We start from the raw sequence: 23,246 nt of genomic DNA, 5'->3' as shown, positions 1-23,246 counted from the left end.
GACTTAAAACCGTCACTCTTTGGCATAACTTGATGTTTTTATTTTGAAATAACATGATTCAGTCAAGTTACCCAATCAAACAGGACTTTCACTTCCCATCATGCTTTGCAAATGGGCTGAATTTGGAGAGTAAATGTTTAAATAAAGTGCTATTGGAGAGACTTTTTAATGTTTAATGTTTTGTTATGTTGGTATTTAAGTGTGTGTTATGTTAGTGTTTTTGGACGTTACCATTGTGGTGAAGTGTAGAGCGTGTGCTCGGGTTGAGGATCAGCTGATTATTAATAAAAATTAATAAAAAACAACTACTTTGGGCATGCCATGGATGTACCAAAACCATCTAGCCGATACAATCTTGTAATGTAAAAGGTTTTGTAAATGCTGTAAAAAATAGCATTTCACTAAATAAAAATAATCAATTAAACTGGACTACTTGTTTTGTTTTTTTGTTTTATATTCATTTTAAAGTAATTAAACTTAATAGTTTTGGACAAAATTAAGAATGTTAACCTGATTTAACTAAATGGCATTGAATTAACTTTACGTAAAAAAATAACATTTACCGAAATAAACATTGTTAATTAAATTCAACATAACCCAATTACGTGGCACCTGTCGACATAAAAAAATAAATCCAACGTATAATTTTTTGAGTGAAACATTGAATATTAAAGGGTACTTCTCTAAAATCCAACTGTTATGAGAAGAAAAAAATTATGTCATTAATAACTCAAGATTTTCGTCCAACTTCTGAACACAGAAGTCAAAAGTTGATGCTTCAAAAAGTCTAAAAAGACATTTTCTGAAGTGATTCGATCCCTTATGATGAACAGGTTCAATTTAGGCTTTTATTCACATATAATATGATGTGTAAGAACAAACCTCATTGGTTCAAACTAAAGATGCACCGATACTAAATTTCTACACAGTGCCAAAGCAGCCAGTACCTGGATTAAGGACCACGGTATTGCTGTTCTTAATTGGCCAGCAAACTCGTCTGACCTTAACCCCATAGGAAATCTATGGGCTATTGTGAAGAGGAAGATGCGATATGCCAGACCAATCAATGCAGAAGAGCTGAAGGCCTCTATCAGAGAATCCTGGGCTCTCACAACACCTGAGCCGAGCCACAGACTGATCGACTCCATGCCACGCCGCATCGCTGCAGTAATTCAGGCTAAAGGAGACCCAACTAAGCATTGAGTGCTGTACATCCTCATACTTTATATGTTCATACTTTTCAGTTGGCCAAGATTTCTAAAAATCCTTTCTTTGCAATGGTCTTATTGGTAATATTCTGAGATACTGAATTTGGGATTTTCCTTATTTGTCAGATATAATCACACTCTAAAAAATGCTGGGTTAAAAACAACCCAAGTTGGGTTGAAAATGGACAAACCCAGAAATTGTCCATTTACAACCCAACTTGGGTTGTTTTTAACCCAGCATTTTTTAGAGTGCATCAAAATGAAAAGAAATAAACATTTGAAATATATCAGTCTGTGTGAAATGAATGAATATAATATACAAGTTTCACTTTTTGAATGAAATTAGTGAAATAAATCAACTTTTTGATGATATTCTTAATTATATGACCAGCACCTATACATTAAATATTGATTAATCTTTATTAAAGCTACAGTTTTCTCTGTTCTCTTTGTTCTGGGATGAACATTAAAGGGTTAGTGTTGATCTGTAATTTACAGCTTTGTCCCCGTTATGATGAAATCACAGGACCGGATACCAGTTGCCATGTCAAAAAGCTCTTTTATTGTCATATGTATCAGGCATAGGAGAGAAACTTGTTGTCGTCATGCCAGCTGCATGTTTCCCTGTTTCCGTTTCTCTGTTTCTCTGGGGCAGTGCATTTACAGTGAGCATTATATACCACTGACAAAAGGATTTACAATTCCTTACAAGGTAGCAAAACTTGCATCCTATGGTTAAAATAGAATGTATACTTCATACATACACATGTGTTCCATCAGTCAATGATACGTCACTAATGCCACGTGTAACAATGTATGCATTCCTGTATGGGCAAAATTATCTCTTCCTCCCCTGTGTCTGCCATATGATTCCAATGTATGTTCATGCAGTATATACATAACTCTCTCATGCATTTAAACTTCACAAACACATCATACATCCATTTATGAATAAAATAATATTAAAATAATAAATTTCCAGTCTACAGTCCCCCCTTTGGAACTACCGACCGTCAGTTCCACACCATCATCACCACCTAATAGAGTGATAGTGAGGAGAGAAAAGGCAAACCAAAAACAAAGGAGATACAAAGGACAGAAGAATAGAAACATAAGGAATTGGGAATAAAACTAAACAAAACAAAATTAAACTACCCCACCCGTGATATGTTCCCGCATTCTATGTGTGTGATTATGTCTATGTGCATGTATTTAAAATGAACCCCAGTAATCTAAAGGAAAGTAAAAACTAATGAATCTTCACCAGTGCCTGGACTCATTCGGGCCCTGAACTCCTCCAGTTCCTGGTCAAAATAACAAACAAACATAAATGTTGATGTTAAAAAGTCCTATCCCTTGGGGTTGTGAATCAGTAAACAGGTGTTGATTGTTTATAAGGTTATGTTCTGTAAGTGGTGCAGTGTATAAAATATCTTATTTTACTCTATATTTCCCATTCTCTGCTTTATCCATATGGTTAGAAATAACCACTTTGATAGGTTTGGTACTTCTTCTTCTAGTAACACATATGATGATGTGTATTACTAACATAAACACAAGAACTCCTACCATAGTCAGAACTATCCAGTCTGACCATGACAAACTTCCTAGAATCTGTGTTAATTTTTTTTTCAGACATCAATTTAGCTATTCCATTCGCTACGACAACATGTCCCATTGCTTGAATTCCTTCCTCTTGAGCTGCTTTAACACTCTCTTTGACTCTCGTAACCATTTCAAAGAGTTCATAATTCCTTTCCTCAACTAAGTCATTATTCCACCACTCTGGTTCTACCTGCAGCAATTGCACATGTGGAACATGAATTCCACCTAAATGAAGAGGATAGAGAATTTCAACGCAAAATGGATCAGGAGGAATTGGACACAACTTCCCTCCATATATCATAGTCTCACTTATTCCATCATGTAGTATACACCACTGTGCTTCTGACACCTGCCATGCACCTGTGGCTTGATCTAACGGAACTACCTCCCAAACTGCAGATCCATTAAGGGATAGACTAAACATTGTAGAGCATGAGCAAATTACCCACTCATGTTCCTCAACACAACAGTCTGTGGTAGAAATCATTGGTATCTCACCTTCAGCCCAATATCCATTTTTCCCTAATCTAATTACTGAGTTTCCTTGTCTAATTCCCATTGATTGGAATTGCCTAACTGTCATTATATTGCGTTGTCCATATTGAGGCCATACCATTATTAAAGGTAATGTTCCAGAACCTGACAAAGATTTCTCATCTATTGCAATTTTGACTAATGGAATATGTTTAGCAGAAGTTAAATTAAGTTGGTTACCAAAAACCAGTAGTAAAGATTCAACTATCCGTTCAGGAATTTGACCCATCCGAATAACTTGAACATCTTCTACCATTTGATCCTTTAAATTCTGAGCTAAAAATAAACACGCTGCACGGTGTGTCTCAAAATTAGATGATTTTACTAATGCATCTGCCAATTCCTTCGCAGCATTATTAAGATGTTGACCCGCTGCTATTATATGTAAAGAACCTTGAAGTGCCTCAGTAAGTCCTTTTCCTGTCATTTTCCCCACCCACTGAGTATATTCACTTAATTGACTCATTTGAGCAGTATTACTTATTGAATTGACAGAACCAAATACCCCCGCTATGTCTCCCCATATGCTTCGAGGTTTACAACTTTGACTATTCAGCGGATTTTTAGAGGTATAATATTTTACTTCTTTTTCCAACCAACTCCTAATTTGTGTAAAATTTCCACAATAGGATTGATCAAAAACAGTAAGCAGAGACCTTAAGTTATAATTGATCCGTTGTCGCACCATGTGAGCTTCATTTATCAAAGTTTTTGTTTCTTTAGCTAACAAAATACCATGAACTGGTGCTATAGTTGTAGTTGGGCATGTTTTAGCTTTGTTTGTCTTTTCAGCCGAAAGATAGAAACACCGTCCAATTTCCCCAGTTTCTAGTTCTGTTTCACAATATTCATTCTCATCTTCTGAATGCCATACTCTTACATAGTTTCCCTTGAATCTTGTTGTTTGGAATTCAGTATCTCTTAAAAACCCCTCACAAGGCAACACAATGGGATAAATACACCCTAGAGCCAATGAATCCCATATTGTAAGCATGTGAGTACGATTTAAAATAAAGTTCCTTTCCACATTAGTAGAAGTTATGAGGTCTAACCCCACAATTTCGCATTGTTCTTTTGAACAAATTTCTCGTCTTTGACCACTACTAGTATACCCCCCATCTTTCACTGGCCAGATAACTCTGCTTTGGTAACATTCATGGTGATAGTTACATCCACCATAGATGCCTTCTCGATATTTATCAAGATTTTTATCATTTCTCGGCACCCAATCCCATAATCCCCATTTGGAAATAAAGGGTAGAGTAAAATGTTGACCAGATTTTAGAGTTGCATTTCGAGTGATTCCTTGTACTCGAGGAGTCCATAAAGCTTGGCTCTCTTGGTAAATGCCAAATAAAATTAAAAACATGCATACCATTTTCGGTGTGTATCGAGAATAACTTGCAACCATCTCTAATCAATGTCAATGGAATTGATTCCTGAAATGGAAGCAGAAGAATCATTAATATCACTCCTTGTTACCCAGTCTTTAAAAGTAATGGATGAACATTGCTCAGTTTCAGGCCATAAGCTATCGCTATCATTTTGTTCATTCACTAGACAAGGTTTAACTTGTGACCAATGATACCATCTATCTGTTCCTACACCCTTCCCTTTAAGGCAAACACTTGTATCTGTTGTTAGAAGTATCTCATATGGTCCTTCCCACCTAGGCTCTAAACCTTTCCTAGCAATTCTTTTGACCATAACAAAACTGCCTAACTCAGGAATGTGTTGAATGTCAGTACTGGTGTGTTTTTCATCCCACTGCTGCTGAGCTTCTCGCACTTTCTGTGTGTTTTCTTTGGTAGCTTTGTCCAGCATAGTGAGATATCGTCGTAACTTTTCTTGGAACAAAGTTGAATCTCCTCCTGTTCCTGCGGGAGGCGGAGCATCAGGAGGTAGAATCATTGCTCTCCCAGTCATTAATTCAAAAGGGGTTAGTCCTGTTACTCTGTTTGGAGTTGCTCTTAAGTTCCACAAAATAGCAGGTAACAATTTATGCCAACCTTGGCCAGTCTGCATAATGGCTTTGGTCAGAGACGTCTTTAACGAGCGATTACAATTATGTACCAGTACCCTCCACTGGGTGACAATGGTCCTGTAAAATCAATTTGAAGATTTGTCCATGGCCCCGTTGGTCTGGGTGCATGTGACATCCTCACCTTTACAGTTTTTCCCACATTGGCTTTTATGCAGATCAAACATCTCCTACAGTAATCATCAATGTCTCTCATCATTCGAGGCCACCACCATGTCTCGCTGATTTGAGCTTTCATTGCTTTTGCTCCAGCATGCACCTTCCCGTGATACAGCTGCATTAGCTCTTTCCTTGTACCAATAGGCATTACTACTTGTCCTGTTGGAATTCTCCAAATACCTTGATCATCTTCCTTTGCTCCTGCCTTTTCCCATTGTTCTTTCTCTTTTTCTGTCTCTGTGTGATATGACAGAAGATGGAAGTCGGGATTATCTTTTCTGTTTTCTTGTACCAAGGTAACAGGAGTAGGGGCAAGTAAAGCTGCTCCTTTGGCTGCTGCATCTGCTGCCATGTTTCCTTGACTTCCTTTAGACTTGTCAGATTGGTGTGATTTTACCTTTATCACGGCTGCTTCTCTTGGCAGGTGGCATGCTGCAATCAAGCGACGAATTATAGAAGCATGTTGTATTTCACTCCCACTATTAGTGATGAGTCCACGTCGTTTCCATAGGGCAAGGTAGTCATGGACCACTCCGAAAGCATAACGACTATCTGTATAGATGTTGACTCGGTCTCCTTCTGATAGTTCAAGAGCTTCTGTAAGGGCCATCAGTTCAGCTACTTGTGCTGAAAATTGTCCCGGAAGAGCTCCTTTCTTCACAACAGTTCCATCAGCCTTAACCACTGCCCATCCAGTGTGTCGTTTTCCATCAATGTAGTAACTGGATCCATCGACCCCTAACTCTTTGTCTGGATTTTCAAGCGGGATTGGATTAACTGGTCCAAGGCTTTCATCTTCTACTTGTTTCTCACACTCGTGTGGTATTCCCTCATGTGGTTCCAACATCATTGTTGCGGGGTTGAGAGAAGTGTCTCTGATGATTTCCACTCTCAAGTCCTTGTTCAACAAAGTTGCTTCCCATTTTGCTCTTCTTGCATCAGTGATTGTTTTGATGTTTGTGTTGTTCAACAGCGTTACTATACTGTGTGGAGTGTGCAAAGTGATGGTTTGTGCACCTATCAGATTTTCCACAGCATTCACTGCCCACGTGGCACCATCAAGAGCTTGTATACATCGTGGTTGACCTATCATGGTGACAGGAATCTTTGTAGAAAAGTATCCGACTGGTTTGTACCGATCACCTGGTTTTTGACACAGCACTGCTGAATAGGTCTCATCTCCCACCCTGGTCCACAAATGAAATGGCAAACGACCATCAGGAAGTCCCAAGGCTGGGGCTGAAATCAGTTTCTCTTTCATAGAAGTAAACGCTTCCTCAGCTTCTGATGTCCATTCGATCGGTTCCACTCCAGGCTTCCCCCCTTTATACAAATCAATGAGAGGACTAGTGATGCTAGCAAAATCAGGTATATACTGTCGACAATAGTTGAAGAGTCCCATCACCTTCCGTATTCCTGTCACTGTCAGAGGTCTCGGAAGTTGCTGCAATGCCTCTACACGCTCTGTTGTCATCCTCCTTCCCTCGACAGATATTTCTTGGCCTAAATAGATAACTTTGGATTGAGCCAGCTGTGCTTTGTCGGGGTTGACTTTAAATCCTCCTTTCCTTAGAGCTTGCAGAGTAATATTTAGAGCAAATATATGGCTGTTTTCATCTGGGCTTGCAATCAACAAGTCATCAACATATTGGAGGCAAACACTTCCTGAACTCTCAATTTCAGCTTTTCGCTCCGTTAAGAATTGGTCCAGTGCTCTATGAAATACAACTGGAGATAAATTAAGGCCTTGTGGAAGTCTTGTCCAAACATACTGGGATGCCCCCACAGTGAAGGCCAATTTTTCCTGAGATCTTTCATCAATGGGTATAGACCAGAAAGCTGATAGCACATCTAATACCGTGAAGATTCTTGCATTCCCTGGAATGTCATTCAAAATGGTAGCAGGGTTAGCCACAATAGGATGTGGTTTTGGCGTAACACTATTAAGTCTTGTATAATCGATGGTTAATCTCCATGAATTGTCTGATTTCCTGACCGGCCAGACAGGGCTGTTGGTAGTAGAAGTTGTTCGTCGAACAATTCCTTCAGCTTCCAAGTCTGCCACAATCTCTGCCACAGCTTGTCTTGCTTCTGGTCGAATTGGGTACTGTTTATGAGGGGCATGTATCGGTCCCTCAATAACAACAGGGTCAATGTTTGCTTTACCACAGTCCAATTTGTGTTTAGCCCAAACATCTGGATATAAGCTACACAGAAGTCCCCACACGCCTTCTTTTCCCCAGTTTCTGATAATTGGTTTTGCTATACCAACAGAACTTATATTACATGTGCGATCTTCATGGGGTATTATTCCAGCTGCTGTAGCTAATTGGCGACTGTCAGTAAATATGATCATGTTAAACAATGGTAAAATGTCCATACCTATAAGGCTTCCTTGTGAATTCGGTCCCACCCAGAAAGGTGTCCATAAGACTTCATCTTCATGTATCTGCAGAGGAACTGGTATACTTTTGTGAAGTTTCATGATATCTCCTCCAACTCCTTCAACTTCTATGGTTTCATGGGTTGTAGGTAGGTTCAAATCAGTTATGGAGAGGGAAGCTCCTGTATCAATTAAACAGTCACATTGATGGCCCCCTATCAAAGCTGAAATAAAAAGGCGATTGTCTCTTTTCTTACTCTTACAGGGGGCCGCTGATTCCTATTGCGGACTCATAATTCCCTTGATGAGCTGCCGAACTTGTGCTTCAGTCCATGTTTTTCCTTGAGGGGGCTTATCATTGGTTTTCACCCTGTCCTGTCTAAACGATGGGCCTTTACCTTCTGCTCCACCTCCTTTAGACCAACAGTCTGTTATGATGTGACCAGGCTTTCCACAATTGCTGCAAACCTTTAACATCCTATCCGCGTTGTTGTTGTTGGATTGAACGAATGCCACCCCTCTTCGATTTGGCTTGTTTCCCTCATCCTTGTTTGATCTGATAGCCATCTCCAGACGACCAGCCCATTGCATAATTTGGTCAAATGTTTCTCCTGGGTTAACTCCAAGTAATAATGCTTGTTGGTATTTTGTGCTTAAACCATCCACAAGTGTGTCGGTAAACTGTACATCATCTCTATCTGGTTCTTTCTTAGCACAAAGTGCCCATCTTTCATAAGCATTCCATTTACGCAATGCATATTCATCTGGCGATTCATCATCTTTTTGTTTAATCAATGTTACTGATGTAAAAGGTATCTTACCACTGCCCAGGATCTCTTGGATTTCTTTTCGGAACACATCTAAGGCTTGCCAAAGACCCAGGGGTCGTCCCTGGCCATCAACCCACAAGTCTATCCATTGGGCTGTTGTGATTGACGATGGTAGGCGTTCCCATCTGTCTCTTGGGATTTTAGCTTTTACAATGGTGTGTATGTCTTTCAGTGACATTTGATGTGCTTCAACCAAGGAATCTAGTTCTCTCCAAAACTCTGTGTTTGGATCTTGTCTCTTCAAAGGAGGCAAAGCTGTGAGAATTGCTTGACGCTCTCCTGGTGTGAATGGTCTTTCTTCTGTCATCATTTCAGATTTTAATTCTTCATTTTTAATAATAGGTGAAGAAAATTCAGGACTGACCTTATCAATTGTGATCATGTCATCTCTTGTGTCATCACCCCAATCAGAAGCAGGTGCTGGTGTACAACGCAACATGTCTCTGTTTGAATGGGCTGATTTGGATCTGGTTATTACTGGAGCGGCCTGTGCAGATGCAACAAATATTTTGTCAACTGGCCCTTCATTTGGCTTACAATAACTTTTACATTGTCCAGGCAAAGCTGGATAAATTGGGTTGTATGGAGGAGGCATTACAGTTTTTGCTGAGTTTACTTGTGCTTGCAAAAACTTACTTTCAGCCTTGGCTATTATATTTGTCCAATCTGGATCAAATGAATCATCAAGGATTGTGTTATCTTTTTCTGAACATGTAATGGACATTATTTTATTCAACTTGTTATATGCTTCAATCTGGGGCTTCATTGCTTCAACAAGTGGAACTGGACTCCCATCCGCACTGCAACAAATTCCACCTTGTTTCACAATCCAGTGAGCTGCTAGGATTGGAAAGGCTTTAAGTTTGACAGAGTCTTTTTGGATGGTGAACCATCTAAACTGTTCATCCAAAGAAGCATCAACATCCAGTCCTTTCTTCAAGAACTTGGCTTGTTTTTTATTTTTCTTCTCCAGGTACCAAGCAGATATTGTTCTGCTATTAAAGCCACTCTCTGCCATCTCGCAGATGATCTGTGTCTCTGTGCTCTCAGCAGCAGGGCTATATATATATATATAACTGTGTGTGTGTGTGTGTGTGTGTGTGTGTGTGTGTGTGTGTGTGTGTGTGTGTGTGTGTGTGTGTGTGTGTGTGTGTGTGTGTGCGTGACAGCTGAAGGGAAGGGTCCTGCCCTACCCTCTTTCTCTCTCTCTCACTCCCTAGATGACAACTCAGAAAACAAAGAAAGAAGAGAAAGAAAACAAAAGTTAAATCCTAAATATTCTTACAAATTCCAAATTTTCTCTTTTCTTTCAGTTGAAGTCAGATCAGTCTCCTCCCCAAACATTTGAACAGCTTTAGTCAAAATCAGAAGGCCCACGATCCTAGCTACTATTAGACAGGTACCTTTTACTTTAGCGTGTTTAAATGTTCTAGGGTTCTCAAACAGTACTACTTTTAGCACAGACCCTTAACTTTAAACCGCTCTTATTTCACAGCAAGTTGCACTTTCCCCGCGCTTCTTCTAAGTGCGGCTCTGGTGTGTGGACATGTTTTAGAGTTTATTCTGCCACCTTTTACTGCAGACTCGCCACATTCCACCACCTCATAGTCACAACAAGCTAATTGCTTAACCGTTTTACGGATTATTCTCCCGAAAATTTGACAAGACAGTCTTTTGCACAAAAGATCTACTTTTACCCAGCTTCATTCAAATATTTGGAGACCCACTGATCAGAACAACTTATTAAATCACATCAAATTAATTACTTAAAATTTGGCTATGCCTGACACACATTTATTGGCAACACAACTGGTATTTTAAAATTGCACAGTTCTTTTTAAGCAGTTTCAGTCACTGTCTCAACACTATATATATATATATATATATATCATCCAGGTAGACTTAGCATTTTTATTTTATTGTATTTTTTTTAAGAAAAAGAAAATGTCTTACCTGATGAATTGATTGAGACAAATGTCTGAAATGCAGATCCTGTTCGTGACGCCAAATGTTGATCTGTAATTTACAGCTTTGTCCCCGTTATGATGAAATCACAGGACCGGATACCAGTTGCCATGTCAAAAAGCTCTTTTATTGTCATATGTATCAGGCATAGGAGAGAAACTTGTTGTCGTCATGCCAGCTGCATGTTTCCCTGTTTCCGTTTCTCTGTTTCTCTGGGGCAGTGCATTTACAGTGAGCATTATATACCACTGACAAAAGGATTTACAATTCCTTACAAGGTAGCAAAACTTGCATCCTATGGTTAAAATAGAATGTATACTTCATACATACACATGTGTTCCATCAGTCAATGATACGTCACTAATGCCACGTGTAACACATTTTGGTCCAAAAATAACCAAAAATATGACTTTATTCAGCATCGTCTTCTCTTCCATGTTCCTCAAATAAAGAATCAAACGGTCATGATTCAAGATTCGGATCACGTGTCAAACTGCTGAAATCACTTGACATTGGCGATCCAAATCACAAATCAATCTGCTGATTCGCGACCGTTTGATTCTTTATTTGAGGATTGAAAACAAACGCAGAAGAGAAGACAATGCTGAATAAAGTTTTTGTTATTTTTGGACCAAAATGTAATGTCGACGCTTCAAAAGAGTCTCATGGCTGCTGTCACTAAGGCCCCATTTACACTGCATGCTTAAAATCCGATATGATTTGGACACGTGTGTTTGTGTCTGCCATGTAAGCGGTCCGATCGATATTCCCCAGTAAATATGAGTCGGACATCATTGAGAAAGGGACGGAGGCGAATGACGTCAAATCAGGTGGACACGAACTGCGATCAAGGGCTCTCCTCTTTTCCTCCGCCTTTACGAGAGCAAAGGTAATCTTAGGCTCATCAGACGTTTTTAAATAATTATCCGATGGCTGGTAGTAAAAATAATAGCTTTTGCGTACTGGTTCTCGTATCAAATCTCCTATCGATATTTTGTCCAACCCCTAGTTTGGAACGACACACGAGGGTGAATAATTAATGAGAGAATTTTCACTTTTGGGTGAACTATCCCTTTAAGTCAACAACAACCTTATAATAAATAAAAAGACACTCTGAACAACATGAAACCTGTGTGGAAAAAAGACAGCACAGGGGGTAGCGATGTTAAAATATCACCAAAATGTCCAAGCAGCTTCCTTACCACAGACCACAGACATGACTTTAGGGACTTTTGCACCAGAGGAACCTCATAGCTCCTAGAAGTATTGGTGGAAGTACCCGGATTCTGGCGTGTTCGTACCACAGGAACTAGGAACAATTTTAGTTCTAGGAACTTCTTTTGGGGGAACTAACTTAGCTTCTACTTCAGAGAAGAGTCTAAATCAGCACAACAGGAACGACCCATGATGTAAGAGTGTACACTGATTGGCCGAACACACACAAAACTCCAGGATCTGCCATGTTGCAACCCGTTCTCACTCTCAAGCGTCAAAATCCGAAGCATGGTCAAGTGCCGTCCGCGTCACAATGAAGACGCTAAAGGTGCTCCTAGGCGGCATTTTTCGACGCGCTGGGTGCTCCATTCATTTCAATGAGAAACCTTTGGCGTCATACACAGACGCATTTTATCGTCATGGTAAAATGTTATCGGTTTATGATTTTGCCATTATGACATGTTCGAGTGTGCTTTTCAATTTAATCAGCAAGCATAATTTAATTTACATTCATTTTATTTACGCTATTTAGACACGTTTTAACATGTAACCCAACCCCACCCCATCCCTAAACCTACCCATTTGTGTGAACATGATATAAAACACGGATATAACATACGACTGCATCCACAAGTTATTCAAAAAAGTTAAATAATCCAAGTTTTCCGCGGCCAAACGATTGATTTGTATGAAGAAAATCCCCAAAGCGATCAGCGTCTCCATCCGCCGAAGATCATGCACATCAAATTTCAAATATTGCCGCCCGTTACGTCAGATTTCACAGTGAAATCTCATTGGCTCTTGTGTGTCTTGTGACCGATCGTGTCATGCTCAAGAGTCGTTTGAATCATTTGAATGAGATATGAATGAGTTTGTTCATGGGGCAGCGGGATCATCATTCACATGAAGATATCGTATGACTTTAGAAGACGGGGAATGCAACATAAATTAATACTTTTATACTGTTTTGGTCCGTTTTTGCAATAAATACTTGTGACTGTACATTTATTTGCCTGTTATGTGTTTTATATTGTTTAGATGTGGGTAGGTTTAGGGCAGGAGTTGGGTTAGTTGCTCCAAACTATAAAAGTAGCCTTTAAATATTAATAAAATCATGTCTGCTAGTGGCTAGTTTCTATAACTAGGTTCCCAGAACTCCCCGATGCGAAAGCCCCTTTTGTGTGAAACTTAGGGCGTTATCACACCTGAAAGTCTGCACCAAGGTCCGAACCAAAGTTTGTGTTTTGATATATTGTCTCCATTTGGTTAGTTTTGGTTTGCTTTCACACTGCAGTTATGCGAGCGCACTGAAGAGCTTTACATGAGGCACTGGCGTCCTGTCGTCATCATCTCTGTGGGCCGCATCTTAACATTGATTGGTTTGTTAGCGGACGTGCGTCTGACGTCAGTGTGTTGTCAATTCAGCGTAACTTTGACAAGAATGAATAAACAGACGCATATCGTTGCCAATACTGTTAATATTATGGCTTTACTATCTGCAGCACCAACTATACTCGAGGCAAATTCACCAAATGAACGTCCTCGTTCGGCGCCGACAGGAAAGGAGAAGACTAGGCTACTTTTTCTGCCAAACAATGTATTTTTTTTATATAGTTATGTTTAAATATTATAATGTTATTTTTAAATTTCATCTAGGCTATATTGATTATGAAACGTCCACAGATGTGCAATTTCAAAGACATCGGGTCAGAAATGATTTTGACCACTTCACTAAGTTTTGTTTTGTAGAAAGCTTTGTATAAATTGTATCTTAATTTTAATAAATGTTTCTTCATTTGCCTGAATTTAATAAATAAGCTTTAATAAATAATATAGCAGACAAACCGTGACGGAGCAATCATTTGCGTTGCACATGAACTGGAGCGGTCTCATGAATAAACCGAAACTCAGCATAGGCTACTTGTCTCACAGACATTAGAAATATATATATATCAGGGTATTCCCACAAAAATGCGTATAAATAGTAAATAGTAAGAGTGTGCAATGTCGTGGAATGTATACGCCAAAACTCATTTTGGCGTGTCTATGGCACGCTGTTTTTCGCGTGCATATGATATGCATTTTATGGCGTATTATACATACGAACCCCACACCCCACTACCCTAAACCTACCCAAGCGCGTGCCATATATACGCCATAAAGTTCGTATCATATGCACGCCGAAATGAGTTTTGGCATATACATTCCACGACATTGCACACTCGTACTATTTATACCAGTGATCGGGTTGATATATATATATAAGCTTGAAAATAAATAGTCAAGCAAAGCACGCTGACTGTGGTCTGAGGGAGGTTTCACACCTGTAATTTTGGTTCATACCAAACTGAAAAGTCCGAAAATCTGGACCAAACTAGGTAGGTGTGAAAGCACCCTTAAATGGATAGTTCACCAAAAAATGTCAATTATCCCATAATTTATTCACTCTCAAGCCATCCTAGGTGTATATGATATTCTTCTTTCAGACGAATACAATCAAAATGATATTAATAAATATCCTGGCTAATCCAAGCATTAGAATGGCAGTGAATGGCAGCCCAAAATTTGAAGACCATAAAAGTGCATCCATGCATTATAAAAGTGCTCCACACGACTCCAGGGCCTTCTAAAGCTAATTTGATTTGTGTAAGAAAAATATCTATATTTATATAGATAGACAGATATTTATTGTCCCTTAACGGGAAATTAGTTTTCACAGACTGTCATACAGTACATGCAACTGGCAAAACATGTACAGACAGACAACAACAACAACAAAAGTGAAAGTTCAGCTTTGTAGCCTGTTACGAATTGAAAGGGCAGATGGTACAAAGCTCTTGTTGAAGCGAGCCCTTCTCCATGTCAGGGTCCTGTACCTGCGCCCGGAGGGCAGGAGAGTGAAGTGTGAGTTGAGGGGGTGCTCTGGATCTGTTATTATGGTTTGGGCAAGGCCGGCTATTGCTCTGGCATTGAGTGCTGAGATGTTAGGTGTAGGGGAATGTATTATTTTTGAAGCTATGTGTGTTATTTTATTCAGTTTATTTTTGTTGGTGACTGACAGCATGGTGTAAAAATAGTGGAGCAATATAACAAAATGGGCTGGATTATGCTCATGTACAATATAGTAACAAAAGATAAGGGGCAAGTACAAAGAACTGAGTTTTCGCAGAACATGCAGACGTTGTTGCGAGCGCTTATGGATGTCTGTTATGTGATGGTCAAAAGTGAGCTTGTTTGAATTTCTCTACCTGTTCTATCATGTTGCCATGAATGGAGATCTGACTGAGACTGGGTGCATTAAAGACCAGTTATTTTGTTTTCTCAGCATTAAGATGGAGAAAATTGTCTGTGCAGCAGTGTGTGAAATATGAGATTGTGTCATGATAAGCAGCACGTTATGCAGTAAATTATCTAGCTTCCGGCGGACCGCCTTCCGTGGAAAAAGCGTAACTGGTGCAACGATGACGTTGAACGTATTGAAAAGCGTTTTGAAATGCAAGAGGCGTTTCACTTTCTGCGCAAGTTGAATATGGAAGGCAGTCTACTGCAAAGCCTCTATTAGGAGCAGTTATATAATGGATAGATGCACTTTAATGATGGATAGATGCACTTTTATGATGGATAGATGCACTTTAATGATGGATAGATGAACTTTAATGATGGATAGATGCACTTTTATGATGGATAGATGCACTTTTATGATGGATAGATGAACTTTAATGATGGATAGATGCACTTTTATGATGGATAGATGCACTTTTATGATGGATAGATGCACTTGTATGATGATAGATGCACTTGTATGATGGATAGATGCACTTTTATGATGGATAGATGCACTTTAATGATGGATAGATGCACTTTTATGATGGATAGATGCACTTTAATGATGGATAGATGCACTTTAATGATGGATAGATGCACTTTAATGATGGATAGATGCACTTTAATGATGGATAGATGCACTTTAATGATGGATAGATGCACTTTAATGATGGATAGATGAACTTTTATGATGATAGATGCACTTTTATGATGGATAGATGCACTTTTATGATGGATAGATGCACTTGTATGATGATAGATGCACTTGTATGATGGATAGATGCACTTTTATGATGGATAGATGCACTTTAATGATGGATAGATGCACTTTTATGATGGATAGATGCACTTTAATGATGGATAGATGCACTTTAATGATGGATAGATGCACTTTAATGATGGATAGATGCACTTTAATGATGGATAGATGCACTTTTATGATGATAGATGCACTTTTATGATGGATAGATGCACTTTTATGATGGATAGATGCACTTTAATGATGGATAGATGCACTTTTATGATGGATAGATGCACTTTTATGATGGATAGATGCACTTGTATGATGATAGATGCACTTGTATGATGGATAGATGCACTTTTATGATGGATAGATGCACTTTACAGGGTATATACATCAATCCTTAAGTTAAATTTACTACTTTTTAATACCTTTTTTACTACCTTCAGAATATTTTTTAAAAACATCACAACACTGAATTGCAAGTGTTAATCAGCGACCTTTCTATTATTTACACAGATTTTGACATATATAACATACAAAAAAGAATAGATTTAGAATCGACACCAGGAGGAAATCTGTTATAAGTTATCATTCAGACACAGTAAAATACATCTCAATATTCACAAAGGTTGGTTAAGGAGAAGCATTACTGCATACACATTTGATTTCATTTAATAATTGGTAATTCAGCAATTAAATTATTTAGTTGCTGAATTGTTGTATTCAGCAATTAAATAATATTTATTATTTATTTTTGTTCCAACAACAAAACCTGAGCCAAATATTACATTTCTATAACTGTGATAAGTTGTTGAATTTAACAAAATACTAAAAACTAGTGCTGTCAATCGATTCAAAACTTTGACTAGATTAAATCACACATTTTTTCTGTGATTAATCGCAATAAAAAAGAAATTTTTTGTACGTTTTTAATATATTTTTTAATATAATAATTTCACAGTTAATCAAATTAATGTAGAAACAACATAAAGACAGTATATTTTAAATACTTGTTTAAATGGCATCTTTTTATGAATGAAGGACAGTAGGCTATTACTGATAGGCCTATTAATTAGCTACTGATTTTTATTTTATTTTTACATTTATTATTAGGCTTTAAAATAACAGTTTTTAATTTAAGTAAACTTAAAACAATGCTAACATAAACCCATAATAAATCCTGTCTTAACAGTTAGGAAATATACAGAAATGTAATAAAATTATCAGTTATATGCAGTCTGCACTGCATAAACTATAAATTAAATAGTTAATCCTTATTAAAGCTACAAAAGTTATTTAGTCAAGAGCAGTGAGTCATTTTCTCTGTTCCCTTTGTTCTTTAACTTACTGACAGGAAGCTTTATTGGCTGCTGTCCCTTTAAGAGCAGACAGACACGCGGATCTCACTGTTTACTGTCTATGGATCGCGCCTCATTCTCTCACAACTCTTTTTGTTCATTTTAGACTTTATATACATCATTTAAGATTGCTCTTACAAGGATAGTCGTTGAAGATATGCCTTGAAGCAAGTCTAAAATAAAACGTAAGCCAGCCACTTCTGTTGAGCGCGCAGTGCTCTGACTTGATGCCGAACGACCGCTGAATATGACGTCAGCATCAAACACACGTTGAGAGAGACGGAGATGAAAGATCTTTGATGATATGCTGCTAAAGCCCATATTTAAACGAACTAACGCGAACGCAGATAGAATTTCAATCAGAATAGGACACCTGATAGTCTGAAAAAAATAATACCTAATTCGGAAAAAAATAATACCTCTGAGACCACATTTAACACTTTTAATGGCCTTAAATTTGACAATTTTGATTTATCACTTTTTAATACTTTTTAAAACCCCGCGGACACCCTGCTTTAATGATGGATAGATGCACTTTTATGATGGATAGATGCACTTTAATGATGGATAGATGCACTTTAATGATGGATAGATGCACTTTAATGATGGATAGATGCACTTTAATGATGGATAGATGCACTTTTATGATGATAGATGCACTTTTATGATGGATAGATGCACTTTTATGATGGATAGATGCACTTGTATGATGATAGATGCACTTGTATGATGGATAGATGCACTTTTATGATGGATAGATGCACTTTAATGATGGATAGATGCACTTTTATGATGGATAGATGCACTTTAATGATGGATAGATGCACTTTAATGATGGATAGATGCACTTTAATGATGGATAGATGCACTTTTATGATGGATAGATGCACTTTTATGATGGATAGATGCACTTGTATGATGATAGATGCACTTGTATGATGGATAGATGCACTTTTATGATGGATAGATGCACTTTAATGATGGATAGATGCACTTTTATGATGGATAGATGCACTTTAATGATGGATAGATGCACTTTAATGATGGATAGATGCACTTTAATGATGGATAGATGCACTTTTATGATGATAGATGCACTTTTATGATGGATAGATGAACTTTTATGATGGATAGATGCACTTTTATGATGGATAGATGCACTTGTATGATGATAGATGCACTTGTATGATGGATAGATGCACTTTTATGATGGATAGATGCACTTGTATGATGATAGATGCACTTGTATGATGGATAGATGCACTTTTATGATGGATAGATGCACTTTAATGATGGATAGATGCACTTTTATGATGGATAGATGCACTTTAATGATGGATAGATGCACTTTAATGATGGATAGATGCACTTTAATGATGGATAGATGCACTTTTATGATGATAGATGCACTTTTATGATGGATAGATGCACTTTTATGATGGATAGATGAACTTTAATGATGGATAGATGCACTTTTATGATGGATAGATGCACTTTTATGATGGATAGATGCACTTTAATGATGGATAGATGCACTTTAATGATGGATAGATGCACTTGTATGATGATAGATGCACTTGTATGATGGATAGATGCACTTTTATGATGGATAGATGCACTTTTATGATGGATAGATGCACTTTTATGATGGATAGATGCACTTTAATGATGGATAGATGCACTTGTATGATGATAGATGCACTTGTATGATGGATAGATGCACTTGTATGATGGATAGATGCACTTGTATGATGGATAGATGCACTTTTATGATGGATAGATGCACTTTTATGATGGATAGATGCACTTGTATGATGGATAGATGCACTTGTATGATGGATAGATGCACTTTTATGATGGATAGATGCACTTTAATGATGGATAGATGCACTTTTATGATGGATAGATGCACTTGTATGATGATAGATGCACTTGTATGATGGATAGATGCACTTTTATGATGGATAGATGCACTTTAATGATGGATAGATGCACTTTTATGATGGATAGATGCACTTTTATGATGATAGATGCACTTTTATGATGATAGATGCAAGTTTTATGATGGATAGATGCACTTTTATGATGGATAGATGCACTTTTATGATGAACAGATGCACTTTTATGATGAACAGATGCACTTTTATGATGGACAGATGCACTTTTATGATGGATAAATGCACTTATATGATGGATAGATGCACTTTTATGATGGACAGATGCACTTTTATGATGGACAGATGCTCTTTTATGATGGATAGATGCACTTTTATGATGGATAGATGCACTTTTATGATGGATAGATGCACGTTTATGATGGATAGATGCACTTTTATGATGGACAGATGCACTTTTATGATGGATAGATGCACTTTTATGATGGATGGATGCACTTTTATGATGGATAGATGCACTTTTATGATGGATTGATGCACTTTTATGGTACTCCCCCCCCCCCCCTTCACTGTATTGCAACATGACAATTCTTCAAAAATACATAAATAAATATCAAAGTAGACCGTCCTCTCACTGGGTGCACGATCAAAGCCCAGTTCAGAACGACTGCCAAAGATACTCTGGAAAACAATGACAGCATCCGTTCCTATAAATATTTTTGCTAAGATTTCATGAAAAATAATCACAATAAAGTATAATTATGCACACCAATGAAAGGTTTGGACACACTTGACTAACTTTATGCTTTGCATGATCTTCAAAGAGCTTTTGATCTGAAGGCTTATACTTAAAAACTTGAAATTAGTTTAGTAGAAAAAAAAAATGCGTTTTGATATGTTGGACCAGAGATAAATGTGAGCTCTGCCAACATTTTCCTTTGCACAAATGTGCCTCAAACTTAAAGATATAATCATTACTGATACCTTCATATGTAACAGCAGAAACACATCTCAGGATTGTGACACAGTCAGCACTTATCTGTCAAAAAGATTTACTGTTAAAGGTAAAACAACAAGGTTTATTTTCTTCTGTCCAGCAGCTGTTGTAAAGGTTAGAGGTCATGTACTGTCAGCGAAACAGATGCAACTGACCACACACACCTGATTTATCCTGAAACCATACATGCATTTACTTGATTAAAAAAGCTCCTCTGCCGTCAGACACAAGGTTGATCAGAGGACAGAGGAGCAAGACGTCCTCTTCAGATTAAAGCAGTGATCAATGCAGTCTGTTTTCTGCTGTATTGACATTTCAAAGGAACATGTCAGCTTTGGGAAGCACACTTGCTTTGGTCTTATTTGAGAAATTGATTGTAAACGGAAACCATGAAGGATGTTTATTTTATTTTTATGTTGCTCTCTCTCTCACTCATGTTTTCCATTTGTGTCCAATATGTACTGAATCCTATTATTAGTCTTGCAGTAAAAGGAGAAATATCTGTAGATGTGTCATTTTGTACTGTATAGTTAGCTAAGACCAATACGCTGTGTGTGACCATGGCTGTGTTTAAATACCCGGGGAACACTTCATTTTACAGTGTCCTTGTTACATGTACTTATCTTAGTAATTGTGCATTATTGCATATTTTTAATGCATCTGTTATTACTATGGTAAGTACATGTATCAAGGACACTGAAATAAAGTGACATCGCTTGGTTACGCTTTATTTTAAGTTGTCATTGTTACAGTGTAATTACATATTTAAGTACTGAGTAAAATTAATTAATAACATGTACTTACTATATAGGGTTAGGGTTTGGTTGAGGTGCATGTAATTATGCATAATTAACTTACTATGTTAAGTTAAGTACATGTAACATATGTAACAAGCACACTGTAAAATATTGCTTATTAGAATATATATAAATATATACGTCATTGTTCCTTTCTTTCTTTTTGAAGTTTTTATTTATTTTTAAATAAATAAATTAGTAACAATAGTTTAACAGTTAAATAAACACATGATACGAGCACAAAATGCTCTTAAAACGATTCTCCAAATATCAACAAGTGCAGATGTGTTGCGTTAATATTGATAGAGAAAACAGATGGAACAAAACACCAGAAAAGTGTACCTTTTCCCCAATTGTTGTGTGCTAGAAATCACACACAAAGACAAGTGAAGTGCCAGCGAGGCGTGTGTGAGAGGCTTTACTCTAACCGAACAGAAGTAGATACAATATATATTTTTATAAAGCACAAAATATGAGACGGACCGTTACTCAAGCAACTTTACAACACATTTCACACTCGCGTCTGATTTAAACAGCATTTTCTAAAATAAAACCCCGATGAAAACACTCGGAGGACAGCATATGCACGGTAACTTTACCTTATGGCTTTTATTAGTAGTTTTCTCTTGACTTTCGAAGCCTCATAGGGGTCTTTTTGTCAACGTGTATCCTTCTGTTTCTCTTTAACCCTTAAAGAGCTTCTCTTAAATCCTTCGGCCAAGACAAATCACACAAAACAATCCATTCCGCATCCGTCCGCGGCCAAATGAAGTATTCCACAAAGTCGAGTGTATTGTCGTCTACGCGTTTGCATCGGAAAGAAGAGCCGATGAAACGCTCAACTGGATGAAAAAGTATGAGGTCAACAGAGCCTCCGACAGGCCCCGCCCCTCCCGACGTCATCACAGCTGCCTATGACGACACGAACCCCCTCACTCAACACAATTTCCTATTCATAAAAGTAAGATAAATCATTATAAACCTTGTTTGAAGGTCTTTATGGCTGATTTTCATTAGTATGGCTAGTCTTTCCAATGTTATGATAATGTACATACAATTTTATTTGCTAAGAGTGGAAGTTACTTGATTTTTTTTTATTTTTCTTTCTTTAAGTATATATATATATATATATATACAGTGGTGGGCCGTCAGGGCCAGCAGGGCCTTCTCTGCTGGCCCTGTCAAAATCATATATATATATATATATATATATATATATATATATATATATATATATATATATATATATATATATATATATATATATATATATATATATATATATATGAGTTACGATTATATTTCCAGAAAGAATGTATGTATTTTTGGTGTATTTTCCATATGTCATCATCTAAACGCATCACAGCTCCGAGGACCAGCACTAGTAGAATAGCTTGCCTTCCATTGAAGCTGCTATTTTCCATTGGACCATAGCTTTGACTGACGTGGGTCATTAGCCAATCAAAATTTGATGTGTAGTGATAGAACGGCCCAGAGGCCCAGCGATGTGTCAGTGTGCTACCCCCTGCTGATGTCATCAGCCGTCTGAACTTTTCGCGGGTTGTGAGAATTCTGTGTGAAATAAACTATGGCCGCCGCGGATGACAGGCTACTGATCGATCCTGATGTCAAGCCGGTAATGTTAGCTAACAAGCAGTGTTTTTTCTGTTTATTTGGATGTTCTGTTGGTCCGTATTTTTGGTCCACATCGTTTAAGAGTATTTGTGCCAGCTGATTTTGATTCTTTTCACCCCTAGCCTAAACGGCGACACGTGAGTGCAGTATCATCAATAAATAGTCAAATTGCCTTTTTGTCTGGCGTGTACTTTTTGCTTGTCCCCTTCCCAACGAACACTATGAAAGCAAAGTTCGTAGTAGTATTGCGTACAGTGCATTATTGTATTTTGTGTGTGTGTGTGTGTGGTTATGACACATAGGAGAGGGTGAAATATGAGGACATTGGCCATGTCCCCACTTTTCAAAATGCTTATAAATCATACAGGATGAGGTTTTTTTTAGAAAGTAAAAATGCAGAATGTTTCCTGTGATGGGTAGGTTTAGGGGCAGGGGCAGTGTAGGGGGATAGAAAATACGGTTTGTACGGTATAAAAACCATTGCGCCTATGGAATGTCCCCATATGTCACAAAAACAAACGTGTGCGTGTGGGTGTGTGTGTGTGTTATGGCGAC

General features: G+C 37.8%; 1 protein-coding gene across 2 annotated transcripts in view; it reads right to left on the bottom strand.

Moving 5' to 3' along the window:
- The window catches only part of itgb1a (integrin, beta 1a), a 79,701-nt gene extending 57,775 nt beyond the window's left edge, over window positions 1-21,926 (bottom strand). The window contains exon 1 of one of the 2 annotated variants that reach the window (XM_067434981.1): window positions 21,656-21,926. The gene's annotated coding sequence lies outside the window, so the exon portion shown is untranslated. The remainder of the gene's footprint in view (window positions 1-21,655) is intronic. The other variant, XM_067434982.1, reaches the window with a different exon arrangement.
- Window positions 21,927-23,246: the final 1,320 nt, after the last annotated feature.

The sequence above is a fragment of the Pseudorasbora parva genome, chromosome 24 (assembly GCF_024679245.1).
Source record: "Pseudorasbora parva isolate DD20220531a chromosome 24, ASM2467924v1, whole genome shotgun sequence".
Classification (NCBI taxonomy): Eukaryota; Metazoa; Chordata; class Actinopteri; order Cypriniformes; family Gobionidae; genus Pseudorasbora; species Pseudorasbora parva.
This window is presented reverse-complemented; position numbering and strand designations above follow the sequence as displayed.